Below are 17,515 nucleotides of genomic sequence, written 5' to 3' on the forward strand. Positions count from 1 at the left end.
ACTCCCTCCATCTGAATTTTCGAATTTAAGACTTTTTTTTTTTTTTTTTTTTTTTTTTTTTACATTTCTTAAAACATGCGTCGAAATTAACTTATTATCCAATGATATAAAAGTGGATTTTCATTATTTCCTCTAAAAGATTCATACACCCGATTCTTAAAAATAGACTAGTTTCATCATTTTTAGTCGTTCCTCATAATGAGTCTAAATATAGTAAATTTTTAACACATTTCACGTTACTAATAATGTGGACCTCAAAATCCACTAACTTTAGAGCATCCGCAGCGGTTGGAGGAAGCTCGTCCGTCCGTGCCAGCGGCACGGTGCTGCTCTTAGCTAAGAGCACGTCCGTGCCGCTGAGCAGCCCTACGTGGCACGCCCTGATTGGCCAACGGCATAGCCGTTGGCAATTTCGTTTTTTTATTTTTTTTTAAAAAAAAATTTGAAATTTATTTTAAAAAATGTTTTTAAATAAAAAAAAATATTTTCCCACTTCCCAAAAATTATATCCGTTTTCTACCCACTTTTAATTTATTTTTCAATTTTTTTCCCCAAAATTCACATTTTCATCTATAAATACCCCCACTCCAACACAAAAAAAAATCACATTCTCATCTATTATCTATTCTATCATCATCTACATTCTCTCATCTTTTCTCCTCATACTCTCTCATCTAAATTCCCACCACACTACACAATGTCCGGCTCCGGCGATCACCCCTCCGGCAATCGCGGTTTGAACCACGATTGGTTCGACTCCGAGGCCGGATATAGTCCGAAAACCCAATTTACGGCCCCTCCTCAAACCCAAGGTTCGCAAACTCTGGGTGGCTACCGTCCTTACCCGGTGCACGACCTAAACGCCCCCGGGTTCGGGTGGGCACCCGAACCCGGATCGGGAGGGAGCAGCAGCTCAACTCCTACTCCTACTTCTGTTCCTACTCCTGTTCATGGCACCCGCACCCCGTACACTCCGGGTGAGATGATGGCGATGTTCAAAGCCTACTTGGCAGTCTCCGAAGATCCGGAGGTCGGCACGAACCAAATCGGGGAAACTTATTGGTGACGCATCACTCGCCTCTACAATGAAACCCGACCGGCGGGAACCATCTATCGTAATGATAGTATGGTTCGCAATTGCGTCTACAGATGCAACGAGGCAATCGGGAAGTTCCAGGGGATTTACCTCCAGGAAGAGCGGTCGGCGGGGAGCGGCACGAACGAGTTCGACATCATCACTGCCGCCTTGGCGACCTACCAATGGGAGGAGTTCAAACCGTTCAAGTACCTCGATTGTTGGCAGGAGGGGCGCCTACATGCGAAGTATAGGGGCGGCATAGTAGCATCCTCATCCAGCTCCTCCAGCAAACGGTCCAGGTCGGTAGCCCTATCCGACGGCGCCTCCGATGATGTGGCTACCCAGCTTGCCGGAGCTAACTTGGGTAGCCCCGACACTAGCCCGAGCAGTTCCCGCCGGCCGGTCGGAAAGAAGAAGGCGACGACCACCCGCCGCCGCGCCTCGACTCCATCCGCCCCCGCCGCCGCCGCCCCCGCTCCCTTTGTGCCTCCTCCACCCCCGAACAACACGTTGTGGGCCATCTTGAGTCAACTCTATATGAACGATACGTCTCAGATGACTCCGGATCAACTTACAACACATGAGCAAATGATCCGGGGTCTCAAGAGGCAATTGGAGTTAGAGGAATAGTCTTCCACGTTTGTAATTTTTAATTTGTAGGATTTTAATTATGTATTTTTTTATTTTCTAGGATTTTAATTATGTGTTTTTATTTTTTAGTATTTTAATTATGTAATTTTTATTTTTTAGGATTTTAATTATGTAATTTTTATTTTTAATGTATTTTTATAATGTAGAAATGTTTTTAATAATTGGAGTATTTAAATTGAATAATAGAATGGTGGGACCCTTGAGCTTGTCCTTAGCTAAGAGCACGGATGTGGGTGTTGTGCTCTTAGCTAAGGACAAGGAGTAAAAGTGGGTCCGGGTCCACCTCCGTGGTCTTAGCTAAGAGCACGGATGAGGATGCTCTTAACTCCATTCTTTTCCATCTTTTTTATCTTTTCTCATCTCTATCTTACTTTACTTGCACATTAAAACCCTTATCATTTACAAATTTGTCTATTTTTTAAGGACGTGGAAAATACTTTATTACTATTAACTACTCCTCCGTTCCACAAAAACATGTGCATTCCATTTTTAGAAAGTTATATCAATTTAATAATGTAGATCACACTATCCACTAATGCTACTTTAATTATCATTCGCATCATCTCTCTTACTTTATCAATTTTGTCTTGATTCTCGTATCCATTACCCATATTTTTATGGGACGGAGGGAGTATCAAGGTTACTATAGCCGCACGAGATTCATACATAAATTCCAATCTTATTCAAAATATATACAGAGTACTATAAAATATTTATTAAAATTAGTATTGATTTTTGCTATAAAAATAAAAATATATAAACAAATAGAGCAATTTGACAAATAAATTATTAAGAATGGCCAAATCCTAGTTGAACCCGCAATTTCAAAAACTAAATTATAAATCACCAAATTTCTACATTTAAAAATCATTCCACTTGTATTCTCTCTAGTGAAAAATGTGATAATGATTTGTACAAGACTTGATGGCTCATGCTAAGTGTCACGTAGATTCATAAAGGAGCATTGAAGAGAGCATTGACTAGTTCTAAAATAGATACTTAAAATACATGAAGCAAACCAAGAATACAAGGATGTTGTTTTATAGAGTCAAGGAGAGTGGAAGTAAGCCCTTGATTGGATATTGAGACTCAGACTATGCCTCAAACGTTGATACAAGAAAGTCACAAACAGAGTTAATATTCAAGATGTTTGGAGGTGCAATAAGCTGGAAGTCCTCGTTACAAGCGGTGGTAGCACTTTCAACTACATAGGCATAATATAAGGCTTTAACATAGGCAATGAAGGAAGGCGTGTGGCTAAAATGGATCATCGGTGATTTTGGTCTAAATACAAAATCAGTAACATTCCTATGTGATAACAACAATGTTATTTGTCTTGCCAAGCACCAAATATATCATGAGCGATAAAACACATTGACATTAGATTGCATTTCATAAGGGATACTCCCTCCGTCCCATAATAGATGGCATAGTTGAAAAATGGCACAAGATTTTAGGAAATGTTGTTTTTTTTGTCCGATGGAGAGGGAAAATAGTATATTTATATTAATGTGAGAGAGAATTTTTTCCAGAAAATGAAATATGATATTTTTTATTGGACAAACTAAAAAGGAAAGTTTGACATCAATGATTGGACGGAGAGAGTACAATAGAAAGGGGAGTCATAAATGTTCGAAAGATGGACACATAGGACAATGCAACGGATGTCCTTACTAAAGCACTTCCAGTTTCAAAATTCAAATATTGTTTGAAGCTGGTGATTGTGTTCCTCGTTAAGGTGGAGTATGTAAATGGAAAGCGACACTTGATTATTTCATGTCCAAGGTGGAGATTATTGGGATTATGGTCACTGACATGGTTTAGCTCAATAACCATAGTTTCCGATTCTCAAAGACCCAACAACGAATAACTTGTTAGAAATTTGGGCTTCCACATGACTAATTTAATGTGTATGGCTATCTTTCAGTTGCCCAATTAAAGTGATCCAATAAAGATTAAGGTTTGAGCTAAAGTGTATTTAATTGTTATGGAAAAATAAGTGTAGATACCATAAAGTGATTTTCTATTTGATGAGGGACCGAATAGAAAATAAAGGGTGTTATATTTATATAAATATAAGATAGGGTTATGGTTCCCAGACGTCAGAAGAACATTCGGTATCTCTGTATTCTCTCGGCAGACTATTGCGAAGAATGTCTCTAATCGTTTGGAAGATCCATAGCCGCTGCAAAGCAATTCCGCCTTTCAATTCGTTATGGATCAAGGTACGCTTCCGCTCTACAGTTTATGCCCCTTCTCTATCGTTCTCGGTTAATCATCATAGAGAGCTTTATATACTTGTTCAATCAATTATTCCAACAAGTGGTATCAGAGCCACTCTATTGATGATTCTCTGAGAATTGGAGAAAGGAAAATTAAGGTTTTATTTTCATGATCGTGCTTTGGAATTCAAGGAATCAAATTCCTTGATATTAGGTTTAATATTTTCAAATTAAAGTATATGTCTAGCCGCCGCAAGTTAGGTTTTATGTATTGAGTATGGTTTTGTGAATTATAATTCACGCATACCTAGATTTGTGTTTATTTGGGTTTATGAATATTGTGAATTGATAATACATATAACCGTGAATTGATTTGGTTTGCTTTTAAGAATTGAAGAATAGTACTATTAAACTTGTTTTGTAAAACCGACTCCGTTCCCAAAAATTGGTTTTGTAGAACTGTTATGTTTCCATGTTATTCACGCATGCATACTTTTGATTATTGATTTGATAATTCCATTCATGTAATTATGCACGCATACAGATGTTTTTCTTTTGCTTAATGAATTCATTATGAGGTTTTGGTTCAGCATGCTTACGGAGAATTGTTTTCGGTTGATGAATTGAGTATCAAATTTGAGAATTAGGAATTTATTTCAGTTTATGTGAAGAACTGATCAATTTGTATGCGCGATATCTTGTGATTGAGAATTGGTTTATGCCTCATGGAGAATTAGGGTGTTTTGTTATTGCTTGTTTTGGTGAATCCATAAAATCTATATATTGTGTTTTATGGATTTGTTTAATTAATTTGATGTTGTTTTTGGATGTGTTTATGTTTATTGGTTTCGTTCTTGGGAAACATCAAAATTTGGATTTTGTCGATTTTAGTGAAAATTGATTAAAAAAAAAATATATATAGAATCTCATTAGGAATCAGCAATTTGTGATTTGTTGGGGAGCTATTGTGTTGGCCATAAGAATTTAACGACTTGCTGAGTTTGCAAGGTATGCGAACCTAGTGACTCGTTGGCTAATCACTTTATTCTAGAAAAATTATAAACGACTCCTTTGCGAGTGTTTGTATTCGGTTTTGAATTTTTAAATTCAAATTCTTGGGTACATCTAATGTTCCTTATTTTCTACTCATGAGTGTGTATTTTAATGCGGATATTAGTCGGCCAAAAGGAATATTAATATTTAGCACGAGATACATATATACGTGTGGTAATAAATACGTGACACTTATTCAGTTTCCTGTGAGAAGTGTGATGCCAAAGGTGGACGCTACTTAACATGATCTTATTGTCAGTATTTAACCACTGTAAGGAGGTTGCCATTTACAAGTTCATATTACTGTCAAAAGACTTTATGTGGATGTTGTGCTCGGTACCTCGTAATGTTTTACTAATATTCAATGTAGATTAGTCGAAGCAAGACGTTGCAAAAGTAACCTCTATTGTCTAGATTTCTTTATTGCGAATGTTAGGACGGTATGTGTGTATGTATTTTAATGCGGATATTAGTCGGCCAAAAGGAAGATTAATGTTTGGCACGAAATACATATATATATGTGGTGATAAATACGTGATAATTATTCAGTGTTCATGTGAGTAGTGTGATGCCAAAAGGTGGACATTACTTGACCAGATCTTATTGTCAGTGTTTGATCACTACAATGAGGTTACCAATTACAAGTTCATATTACTGTCAAAAGACTTGATATGGATGTTGTGCCGGTACCTCGAGATGTTACCTTCTTATTTGGATTTTATTATGTGAGCATGACAACTATTTTGGTTTTGTTCTTTGTTAAGTTATGATGTCTGCTTCTGCAATTTCTTCCAACATGAACAATATGTTAGTGTTGAATGGGTCAAATTTTAAGGATTGCAAAGATTATATTTTGATTGCTCTGGGTTGCATGGATCTGGATTACGCGTTAAGGATTGAGAACCTACTTCTCCTACGGACATAGTACTTCTTATCGAAGGAGAAACTACGAGAAGTGGGAACACTCAAATCGTGTAAGTCTGCTGATCATTAAGCGTAGCACTACAGAAGCCTTTCGAGGCACTGCATCTGAGTATATCACCAAGGCCAGTGAATACTTGCCAAAATTAAGGAACGTTTTGTGAAAAACGATAAGGTTGAGACAAACATGCTTGATCTCAATAAAGTATATAATGGCAAGGGCAACATAAGGGAGCACATTATGAAAATGTCTCATGTTGCTTCACTTAAGCTTGAATTCTAAAGACTTGTTTGTGCATTTGGTGTTGTACATATGGTCAGTATCTCAAGAAATAAAGTAAAGGGCATTAAGAAAAAGTGTACCGAGAATGCTGCTATGGATAAGGGTTCATCACAAAAGAAATAACATAAGGATAATGATAGTTGTTTCTTTTGTGGTAAACATGGATATAAAAGAAGAATTGTGACAAATATCACGCATGACGTACAAAGGAAGTTACAATTCTTGTTTTGGTCTGTTCTGAAGTTAATTTGGATTTAGTCCCTAATGATATTTAGTGGGTAGATTCTGGTGCTACTACTCACATAAGGTTATCAGTCAAGGTTGTCTGAGCTACCGAAAGTCAATTGATGGTGAAAGATACATCTATGTGGTATATGACAAATCGGTGGAAGTAGAGACTATTGGGCATTGTAGATTGTTATTAAAGACTGAAATTATTCTGGTTTTGAAGGATACTTTATTGTACAGTCATTTAGACTGAATTTGGTTTCTATTTCTGCTTTGAACAAATTTGGTTTCTCTTGTTCATTCAGAAATAGTAAAGTTCTTCCTTCAAATAATTCTAGTATTGTGGACATTATTTCTTAAGTGCATATAACAATCTTTATATGCTCGATATGTTACTTCATATTCAGAAGCTTTACATATTGAATCAAAAGGGACTAAGCAAATTAATTAATGAAAATTAGGTTAATTTATGACACAAGTGTTTTGGTTATATCTAAAAATAAAGGATTGTGAGACTTGTGTCAGATGTTGTATTGAATACACTTATCTTTTCAGAACTTGATTTGTGTGTTTAATGTATCGAAGGAATGCAGACCAAACTTGAGAAATTAGGTGCCAATAGAGCTATACATTTTAGAATTGATATATACGGACATTTGTGGTTCATTCACTTCGGTTTCTTGGGATGATCAACAATATTTTATATCATTCATAAATGAGTATTCTTGTTTTAGGCACCTACATTTAATCTATTAAAAGTCTGAGGCTTTAGACAAGTTCAAAATGTTCAGGGCTGATGTTGAGCTCCAACTCAACAAAGGCATTAAGAAAGTCAAATCTGACCGTGGTGGCGAATACTACGACAGAAATGACTGCTCAGGTGAACAATGTCAAAGACCTTTTGCCTTCTACTTTGAAGAGTGTGTGATCGTCCTTTTGTACACCATGCCAGGATCGCCTAGCATGAGTGGTGTAGCTAAAAGACGAAATAAAACTCTTAAAGATATGTGAAGGAGTATTATTTATCATTCTTCCTTGTCGCACTCGCTTTAGGGAGAGGCATTAAAGACTGTAGCATATATTCTCACTTTGGTTACCCAGAAAAATTTAGGGGTTTTTAAATTTTGTGATCCCACAAAAGGAACTAATTTTTGGGACGAGAAATATAGTATTCCTTGAGGATGTTGAGTTTGGGGGAAGAATGTGTTAAGGAACATTACTTTTGAGGAGGAGTCTGTATAGACACCTACTACTGCTTCTGACAATGATCAGGTATCAATTACTATCATTGAAGAAGAAGCATATTAAGAACCTCAAGATAATATTGTTGTAAACATTCAATCTCATGCGGATGATATCATTTAAAGTCAATCTCAACAACCTCATTTAAGACTCTCGTTAATGGTACCACAAATTTTATGAAGTAGCTCTTTCATTTGGATTCAGAAAGAATGCTATTGATGGTTGTGTGTATCACAAGTTCAGTGGGAGCAAATGCATCTTCTTTTGTATTTGGAATCGAAAGAAATAATTTTCGATAATGATATGTTGCACTAACACCAAGAATTTTCTCTTGAATAAATTTGAAATGAAAGATCTTGGGGAAGCCTCTTTTGTATTTGGAATCGAAAGAAATAATTTTCGATTATCACAGAAGGGATATAGTGAAAAGGTGCCTAAAGTATTTGAGATGCATAATTGCAAGTAAAGAAATACCCCTATGACTAAAGGAGACAAACCTAGTCTCATTCAGTGCCCTAAGATAAATCTTGAGATTTAGAAAATGCAGAAGGTTCCATATACTTCGGTGATTGGGAGCCTAATGTGTGCTCAAGTGTGTATTAGACCCAATTTATTTTTAATTGTTTATATGTTGGACAGATATTTCAATAACCCGATATGGATCATTAGGAAGCAGCAAAACGGGTTATGAGATATTTATAGAGAACTAAGCATTACATGCCCGCATACAGAAAATTGGATCATTTGGAGAGATCTTTAGGCATTTTGATTCTGATTTTGTTAGATGCCAATACAGTAAAGGATCCATTTTAGGTTACGTGTGTCTGTTGGCTGTAGAGCCATTTCGTGGAGAAGTGCTGAGCAAACACTTGTAGCTACTTCTGCCATGACAACAGAATTCGTAACTTGTTTTGGGGCATCTAGTTAATGAATATAACTGTGAAATTTTGTCACTAGGCTGCATATTGTAAGGTATTGAAAGACCACTTAAGTTATGTTGTGACAATAACTCTGCAGTATTATATTCTAAAACAACAGGAGCTTCCTAGTTGTTAAATAAAGAGTTCGGAATGGACAAATGCATATAGAGCATAAGGGAACGGATTTGATGATGACAAATCCGCTCATTAAGGGACTATCACCCAAGGTCTTTCATGGGCATGTAGCCCAAATGAGTGTTATGTTGTTTAAGGGTACTTCCGTTCAGTGGGAGTAGTTAGAGTTGATGCTCTATATTGAGTTTTGAACATAAAGTTATAAACTCATGTTATTCTCTGCAGAAATAAAGTATTATGTTTTGTCCATTATTTTTGGTTTGATCTCACTTTGGGAGGACCAGTTGGAAATAGACATGTATGATCACCTTGCATGAAATTGCCATGCTACACTCCATAATTGATCTGTTGTTGATTATATTTGCATATGTGATTACTGATGGGTTTAATCATGAAAAAATATGGTGACTGCCCCTTTAGTCCTATGTCGATATGGTTGATAATAAGATTGTTCGGAAATACACTATGTGATAGCACTTTTGAGCGCTCATTCGGTTTTTACACATTTATTTGGTGTCATGTGTTGCCCAAGTGGGAGATTGTTAGAAATTTGGGCTTCCACATGACTAATTTAATGTGTATGGCTATCTTTCAGTTGCCCAATTAAAGTGATCCAATAAAGATTAAGGTTTGGGCTAAAGTGTATTTAATTGTTATGGAAAAATAAGTGTAGATACCATAAAGTGATTTTCTATTTGACGAGGGAGCGAATAGAAAATAAAGGGTGTTATATTTATATAAATATAAGATAGGCTTATGGTCCCCAGACGTCAGAAGAACATTCGATATCTCTGTATTCTCTCGGCAGACTATTGCAAAGAATGTCTCTGATCGTTTGGAAGATCCATAGCCGCTGCAAAGCAATTCCGCCTTTCAATTCGTTATGGATCAAGGTACGCTTCTGCTCTACAGTTTATGCTCCTTCTCTATCGTTCTCGGTTAATCATCATAGAGAGCTTTATATAATTGTTCAATCAATTATTCCAACATAACTAACTCAATAAAAGGTTGGGATGAAGCAAAGGGGATCTTGAGATCTGGACCGTTCATCGACATAACATAAAAGAATCTTGAGATTTGTTGAAAGAGAAAAAGAAAGAAAGCGAGAGAAGAGGTAGAAATTCAGCTTAAGTGGATGATCGTTGAGAGTTTGATTTTTCAGTTGTGTAGATTCATTTTGCGGTTTTGAGTGTTGATCTCATTCTTGTTTTTCATTCTCTACTAATCTTATTCATCTACTAAGGAGTGAATAAAGACCTAGTGTATGTTTTCCCGTGGATATAGTCTTAAGACGAAGCAACATTGTTCTTGAATTTCTTTACTACATTCATATTTTGAATTTATAATTATTTTTAACATTTTTTCGTTGGTGGTTTTAGATGAAGGTGAACTGTGGGAAGCGCTCTGCATTTTAGGAAGTCGACATCGAACCTAGCTAAGTTAGCCTCTGCCAATTTTCTTTTCTAGTCTTTTAAATGATAAGTCGTGAAAGGATATGTTATGTGCAATTTATATGTCATTTTTTGCTAGGTTGATCAATTAATTATTGTGTGTTATGTGTGACCAACGTTGCTTGGATCATGTTTGATATTTAATTCGATGGGTATGCTATGTGTTGCTATGTGTGGCATAGTATGTGGTGTTTGTTTAATCAGAGGTTTTAAGTCGATGATTAGTAGTTGGCATAACAACAAGGTATTAATTAATTAATTACACGAAAATTGAATTCATAAATAAAATGCAAAAGAAATAAGAAGAATTTATTTTCTAAGTACATTTTGGGCCTTCTACAAATAATATACTAAAACAAAATCTAACATTACAAACAATATACTGAAACTCAATCCAACAAATAATGTCCTTTGGAGTCATTCGCTTAAGCAGATTTGTGTTGGTCAGATTTATTACTTGAGCATATTAAATTGGGTATGGCCCACCACCGACTTATTTGATTACCTCGTTCGGGGTAACAATTTTGGGCCCTGATTAAGTAAAAGATTTATGCTTTGTCTCATAAAATAAAAGACCTGATTAATCGAAATGACTAGTTTGCCCTTAAAAAATTCAAAAAATTTGATATCTCGCGTAATTAAAATAAAAGGCGGTCATTTGGAGAACTAATCAAACTTTGTACTCAAATATATAACTCAGACGCTTGGATCACAAACATCCCTACCATTTACCGAGTGGAGCTCCAAAATGAGGTAAGCCAAGACCAACCCTTCACAACATTTTCCGCAGACGATGTTCTAGGAATGTGTGTTCACTTATATGACGATGTATATGGTCGGATCGGATGGTAGTTGTGGATATATTATTGATTTTATGAGTTTAATATGCAAAATTGGAGTCAATTATTGGTTATTTTTGACGATTGGTTGTTGCTATGAATACATGTGACTTCAATCATCTATGAACCATTTGTTGTGTGGGAACCTAATCAAATTTTGTGACATGTCATTTGGGTGTTTCCAAAGTTCATATAAATCTGGAGGATGATGTTATTGATATGTTTCCCATTGTTCTCGACTTTTGTGCATATGCGATTAGACGAACAGAATGAGAATGAGGGGATCTGGAGTAGTCGAAGTGGGAAATCCATCACGAAGTCATTTTGTTAACAAATTCCACAGTACTCTATTCATGTACCTAATATACATATAACGCCATCACTGGTTGTAGTTGATGTGTACAATTGGTTGCAGTTAACCCTCGGTCACCACGCCGGAAATTTCGTAAAGACGACCGATCTCGTAGGATGTGGACGGTTATAGAGGAAGAAGTCATGGCTGCCTGTATGCTCGACCTCGTCGCTAGGGGGTGGAAGTCTGACAACGGCTTTCGGGCTGGGTATTTGGGGAAGATCGAGGACGCCATCCGAAAGGAATTTCCAAACACGGACATCAAAGGCACGCCACATGTAACATCGAAGATAACTGCTTGGAAGAAGAGCTACACTAGCCTAAAAGGTATACTTAGTAAGAGTGGCGTTGGGTTCAATTTTAACAATGAATACAAGATCAAATGTGATGACGATCAATGGGAAGCAATCGTTATGGTAAGGAGTTGTATCATTGGAAATACTATATTCGAAATAGCACTCTTGAACTAAACGGCTAATCTTGTATGCACTAATGTAGGCTGACAAGGACGCCCAGTATATGCGCCATATGTCTTGGACGCTATGGGAAACGTAGAAGCTAATCTTCGGCAAGGACCGTGCGAGTGGGGGCGGTGCCGAGTAGATAAATGATGTGGCTGATCGTATGCGTGCCCATGCTGCCGCGCATTCTGAAGTGAATGAAAACGAGTACAATCATGGCCTGGATGAGCCGTCAGCAGATAAGACATTTCCTTCTTCACGGCCGGGGGGGAAATCTGGACATGAGTTCGGTAACAGTGACTAACAAACATCCAAAACAAAGTTCGGCTGTAGTAAGAAGCGCAAGGTCGATGGTCCTGACACTGCACTCAAGGAGTTTCTAGCTAAAACAACCGTTTGGAGGTGATTTCATCCAGGATCGGGTATGAGTTCGATCTTGGGCAGGCTAGGCAAGATGTGTTTGATAAGTTGGGTACTGTCGATGGTCTCACACTCGCCTAGAAGTATCACCTTTGTAATATCCTAGGTGATAAACCGCAACAGATGGAGATGGAGATGGAGGTCTTTTTGGGCATGCCAGCCTCCGCTCATCGTGGATACCTACTTATGTGTATCGAGAAGAATGACAAGGGGGCTTGAATGGCAGTTGGATCAGAGACTTTTGGGTACAGTTCTATGTTTAATTAAGCTTATATTTATGATGCATATTGAACTCTAGGATATTAGTCGTGTAGCTTTTATTTTGGTTGTTATTTTGATGCTACGTTCACACATATGTGTAGCCATGAACAAACTTCTATTTTGATGCTACGAAGACACATATGTGTATCCAATGTATGTAATTTTTCACAAGTAATGGATAATATATTATCGTATTCTTAAGTGGTGAATGGACATAGCACCAAATGCATATTGAAGGAGATAAACTAAGAATAATATATATGTTAATCCTAACCAAAAAGGAACATGCGAACAATATACCATGTAGTACTCAAAACACCTATTCACTATACATATGGGCACACCACAAAATAACATAGTAACAACCAAACCTATTCACAAGCTTTAACTACTACACGATGAGTCAAGCTTACGAGTAGCAAAAGATAGGTCCCAAATAGATATTTCCAAATGTATGACATTTATTATACCAATTAGAAACGTAACTAGTCATTTGGGCACCCATGAGCCGATCCATTCTTCACGATCTACACTCTTGGTTTTTTGTAAATATATGGCCACCGCCGCTTAGGCGAGTTCGACGCACACAAACTCGTGTTTGGTGAGAACCTTGATGGACCAACTTTGTCTTTCTTTGCTTCGGGTTGGGTGGGCAAGTCCCTACCCTTCTCAATCCTAGTGTGCAGCTTCTCGTCGGCGTCCAAGTCAATGAAACAAATGCCAACTTCATTTGATGACTCGCGATCCCTTGGGGGTTCGACATCCTCTGGAAAGAGCTTACGACGAACCGTTCGTGGTGGGAAAACCGCCAGCAAGTTCACCTCTGCGTCGCATCCATTAATCTCGTAACAGCGTGGCTCATCAGCGGATACCTTCTTTGTCCGGTCAGATATGACTACAACTTCTACCTCCCCTTCCTTCTTTACATCGCCTAACATGTACAAGCAAGCGAGCTTCGAGAAATGGGGGTAATCACTACAGTAATATGCCCCGGCCAAAGGAGTTTTCTGCAATGGTTGAAAGTGTAACACATCATACCTAGAGAATCATTGCCCGGAGGTCATCGTTGGCCCGTACAAATGCCGCCCGGACGTCCCACAAAGCTCCGTCGTCCTGCAACGCCTTGAAAGTGTCATACCTAAGTTTCATGAAATCAAGTCGCTTCTTGATTTCCGACTCAGTAACTTGGATAGACATCTTCGCTGCCACCTCCTGTTGCGCTGTCATCACGAACCATTGGGGGAAGTCATGGAGCATCCAGTGCATCGTTCCTTTCAGCTTAATGATCGTGTTTAACACGATCTCATCAACCTCTGGCGACCACTTACCATAATACAAATAGGATGCTTGTGGGAGAGAGGTAATTATGTTCGTAGATGGAATTTGGGGGCAGGAAAGTTGGAGCATGTAAATCGAAGTGAGCTACTGCATGCTTAAATAGAAAGGTTAACATTGATTCTATGATTGACATTTATCTACCCCGCCCCTTAAACCTATCTCTGGCCAACTAAAACAAGGAACAATTACGGAATTCTGTTAGAAGTCGGAACTAGCGGGATTCGTAGGGGCTTTACTACTGGCCAGTATGGAGGAAAAATCAGATGGTGAACAAGAGCGAGAGGAGGATTCTAAAAAGAACCCTCTACCTACAGACACGATACCCCCACAAGTGGAGTTAAAAAGGTTGCCAGCGAACCTTAAGTATGCCTACCTCGGGGAGGAAGACTCGTTCCCTGTAATCATCAATAGCGGGCTGACTGAAGAGCAAGAGGCAAGACTACTAACTGTGCTGAGCAAAAACAAGAAGGCTATTGGATGGAGCCTTACGGACCTGGTAGGGATAAGCCCGGATGTATGCATGCACCACATTAGGCTGGAGGAGGGAGTCAAGGCGCATAGAGATTCGCAAAGAAAGGTGAACCCAAACATGCGGGAAGAGATACTGAAGGAAATCTTGAAGTTGCTCTCGCTGGGCATTATATACTCGGTACCCGATAGTGAATGGGTCAGCCCAATCCATATGGTCCCCAAGAAGTTAAGGATCCAGGTGGTTAAGAATGAGAGGAATGAGCTAGTGCCCACCAGACTAGTCACGGGATGGCGAATGTGTATAGATTACCGGAAGCTGAACACTACAACCAGGAAGGACCATTTCCCCCTGCCATTCATCGATCAAATGCTGGAGCGACTGGCTGGGAGGAAGTACTTCTGTTTTTTGGATGGGTACATTGGCTACTTTCAAATCTACGTGAATCCGGAGGACCAGGATAAGACCACGTTCACCTGTCCTTTTGGAACCTATGCGTATAGGCGTATGCCGTTTGGCCTATGCAACGCCCCCGATACTTTCCAACGATGTATGATGAGCATATTCTCGGATTTAATTGAAGATTGCATAGAGATCTTTATGGATGATTTCACTGTCTACGGAGACTCTTTCGACTCGTGCTTGCAACATTTGGATGTGGTGCTAGAAAGGTGACAAGCAAGGAGTTTGGTTTTAAATTTTGAGAAATGCCACTTTATGGTTACAGAAGGAATCGTCTTAGGACACGTGGTGTTAGAAAAGGGAATCCAAGTGAATCAAGCTAAGGTCGAAGTCATATCCAAACTGCCCTTCCCTACTGACCAGAAGAGAATAAGAGGTTTTCTGGGCCATGCTGGATTTTATCGAAGATTTATCAAGGATTTCGCCAAGATTTCCCAACCCCTTACCAGACTTCTCCAGAAAGAGGTGGAATTCATTTTCGACGAGCATTGCAAGGCTGCTTTCAACCTTCTTAAGGAAATTTGATCTCTGCACCGATTATTCAAGCTCCTAACTGGGATCACCCCTTCGAGGTGATGTGCGATGCCAGTGACTATGCCGTGGGGGCTGTACTGGGTCAGAAGATCGATGTGAAGAGGTACGTGATATTCTATGCATCTAAGACCTTAAATCAAGCCCAACAGAACTATGACACCACCGAGAAGGAGATGTTGGTTGTTGTCTATTCATTCGAGAAGTTTAGGAAGTACCTATTAGGATCCAGAGTCATCGTCTATACTGATCATGCGGCAATTAAGTATCTCATTGCGAAGAAGGAATCAAAACCCCGACTGATCAGATGGGTGCTGTTTTTACAAGAATTTGATTGGGAAGTAGAAGACAAAAAGGGGGTTGAAAACAAAGTAGCGGACCACTTGAGCAGAATAGTACAAGAAGGGAACGGTGAGGATGTGAGAGATCGATTCCCGGAAGAGCATTTGTGTGAAGTGATTTTCTCCGCAAGGAAGATCGACTAGGAAGAAGTAATGAGGCTTACTGGGCAGTACGCAACAACCAAGGGCAAGGAGAAAGTAGGACAGGAACCCTGGTATGCGGACTTGGCCAACTACCTAGTGACAGGAGAGCTACCAATGGTGCCAAACGTGACAAAGGCTCAGAGGATGAAGATCAATAGTGAAGCAAAGTATAATTTCTGGGATGACCCATACTTGTGGAAGGCAGGAACCGACCAAGTTATAAGGAGATGTGTTCCTGACTGGGAGCAACGGGATGTACTAACGCACTGCCACTCCTTGGCATGTGGAGGACATTTCGGACCAAGGAAGACTGCCAGAAAAGTGCTGGATAGCGGATTCTATTGGCCAACTCTGAACAGAGATGCGTACGAGTTCTGCAAGGGCTGTGACCGCTGCCAACTGACCGGTGGGATCTCCGCGAGGGATGAAATGCCACAAGTTCCAGTGATTGTTTACGAAGTGTTCGACATCTGGGGCATGAACTTCATGGGTCTTTTTCCCTCATCTTATGGGAATTCCTACATCCTGGTGGCAGTTGACTATGTATCAAAGTGGATAGAAGCCAAAGCCATGAGCACTTGTCAATCTAAAGAAGTCACCAAGTTCCTCAAGAGTCATACATTCAGCCGATTTGGGATACCGAGGGCAATCATCTCCGATCAAGGGACTCACTTCTGCAACCGAACGGTCGAAGCATTGATGAAGAAGTACGGGGTTCATCACCGCCTATCTAGTCCTTACCACCCTCAAGCCAACGGGCAAGCGGAGATCTCAAACAGGGAAATAAAGAGCATCTTAGAGAAGACAGTCAACCCCTCTAGAAAAGATTGGAGCACAAGGTTGGAGGATGCTCTGTGAGCATATCGGACAGCCTACAAAACGCCTATCGGGATGTCCCCATATCGCATCGTCTTTGGGAAAATGTGCCACTTGCCAGTGGGAATTGAGAACCGAGCGTACTGGGCAGTTCAGCAAGTTAACATGGATGCTAAGGCCTGTGAAGAGGAAAGGAAGCTGCAGCTACAAAAGCTGGAAGAACTCAGATTGGAGTCGTTTGACTCAGCCATGTGGTACAATGAGAAAACAAGGATGTGGCACGATAAAAATCTGAGAACCAAGGATCTCCAAGTTGGTCAGAAAGTACTACTCTTCCAGTCAAGATTGAAGCTAATGCCTGGGAAACTCAAGTCAAAATGGACAGGACCTTACATTATCACTGCACTACGTGCTAATGGAGCGGTCGAGATTTCAGGGAGTGTCCCTAACTCTGAACCTTTTGTCGTTAATGGGCATAGATTAAAAATATATAGGGGAAATGAAGAGATGTGTATAGTGGAAGAAATTCCACTATACTTCAATAGCGTCTAAATGACCAGTAGAAAAGGGGTTTGGAGTTCCACCTGGTCAACGTAATATGATTTGTGCTTATTGACCAGGTAAAACTTTAAATACCCTTAGTAATGATGTAAATATTGTGAATATTTAGTAATTTAACTTAAGTTAAGTAAGAAAAATACCAAAAATATTTTTGGATCTTAAATATTAATTTGGAGTCCGTACTGACCACGAGGATACCACTTGGGTGAAACTCTGAATTATATTTAAGAGCCATTTAATTGCTTTATTTCTATTTTTAGCTAATTGAGAAGGGGGAGATGAGTGAAGTTTGAATTTTGGGGTGTTGCAGCTTTGCAGGCGAGTGCAGAGACTGGG

General features: G+C 39.2%; 1 pseudogene; it reads left to right on the top strand.

Moving 5' to 3' along the window:
• The first annotated feature begins 11,491 nt into the window (after positions 1-11,491).
• Positions 11,492-12,475, top strand: LOC148926560 (uncharacterized protein At2g29880-like; annotated as a pseudogene).
• Positions 12,476-17,515: the final 5,040 nt, after the last annotated feature.

Source organism: Salvia hispanica, chromosome 5 (genome assembly GCF_029641045.1).
Source record: "Salvia hispanica isolate PSC_SH4W2 chromosome 5, Shi_PSC_v1, whole genome shotgun sequence".
NCBI classification, from domain to species: Eukaryota; Viridiplantae; Streptophyta; class Magnoliopsida; order Lamiales; family Lamiaceae; genus Salvia; species Salvia hispanica.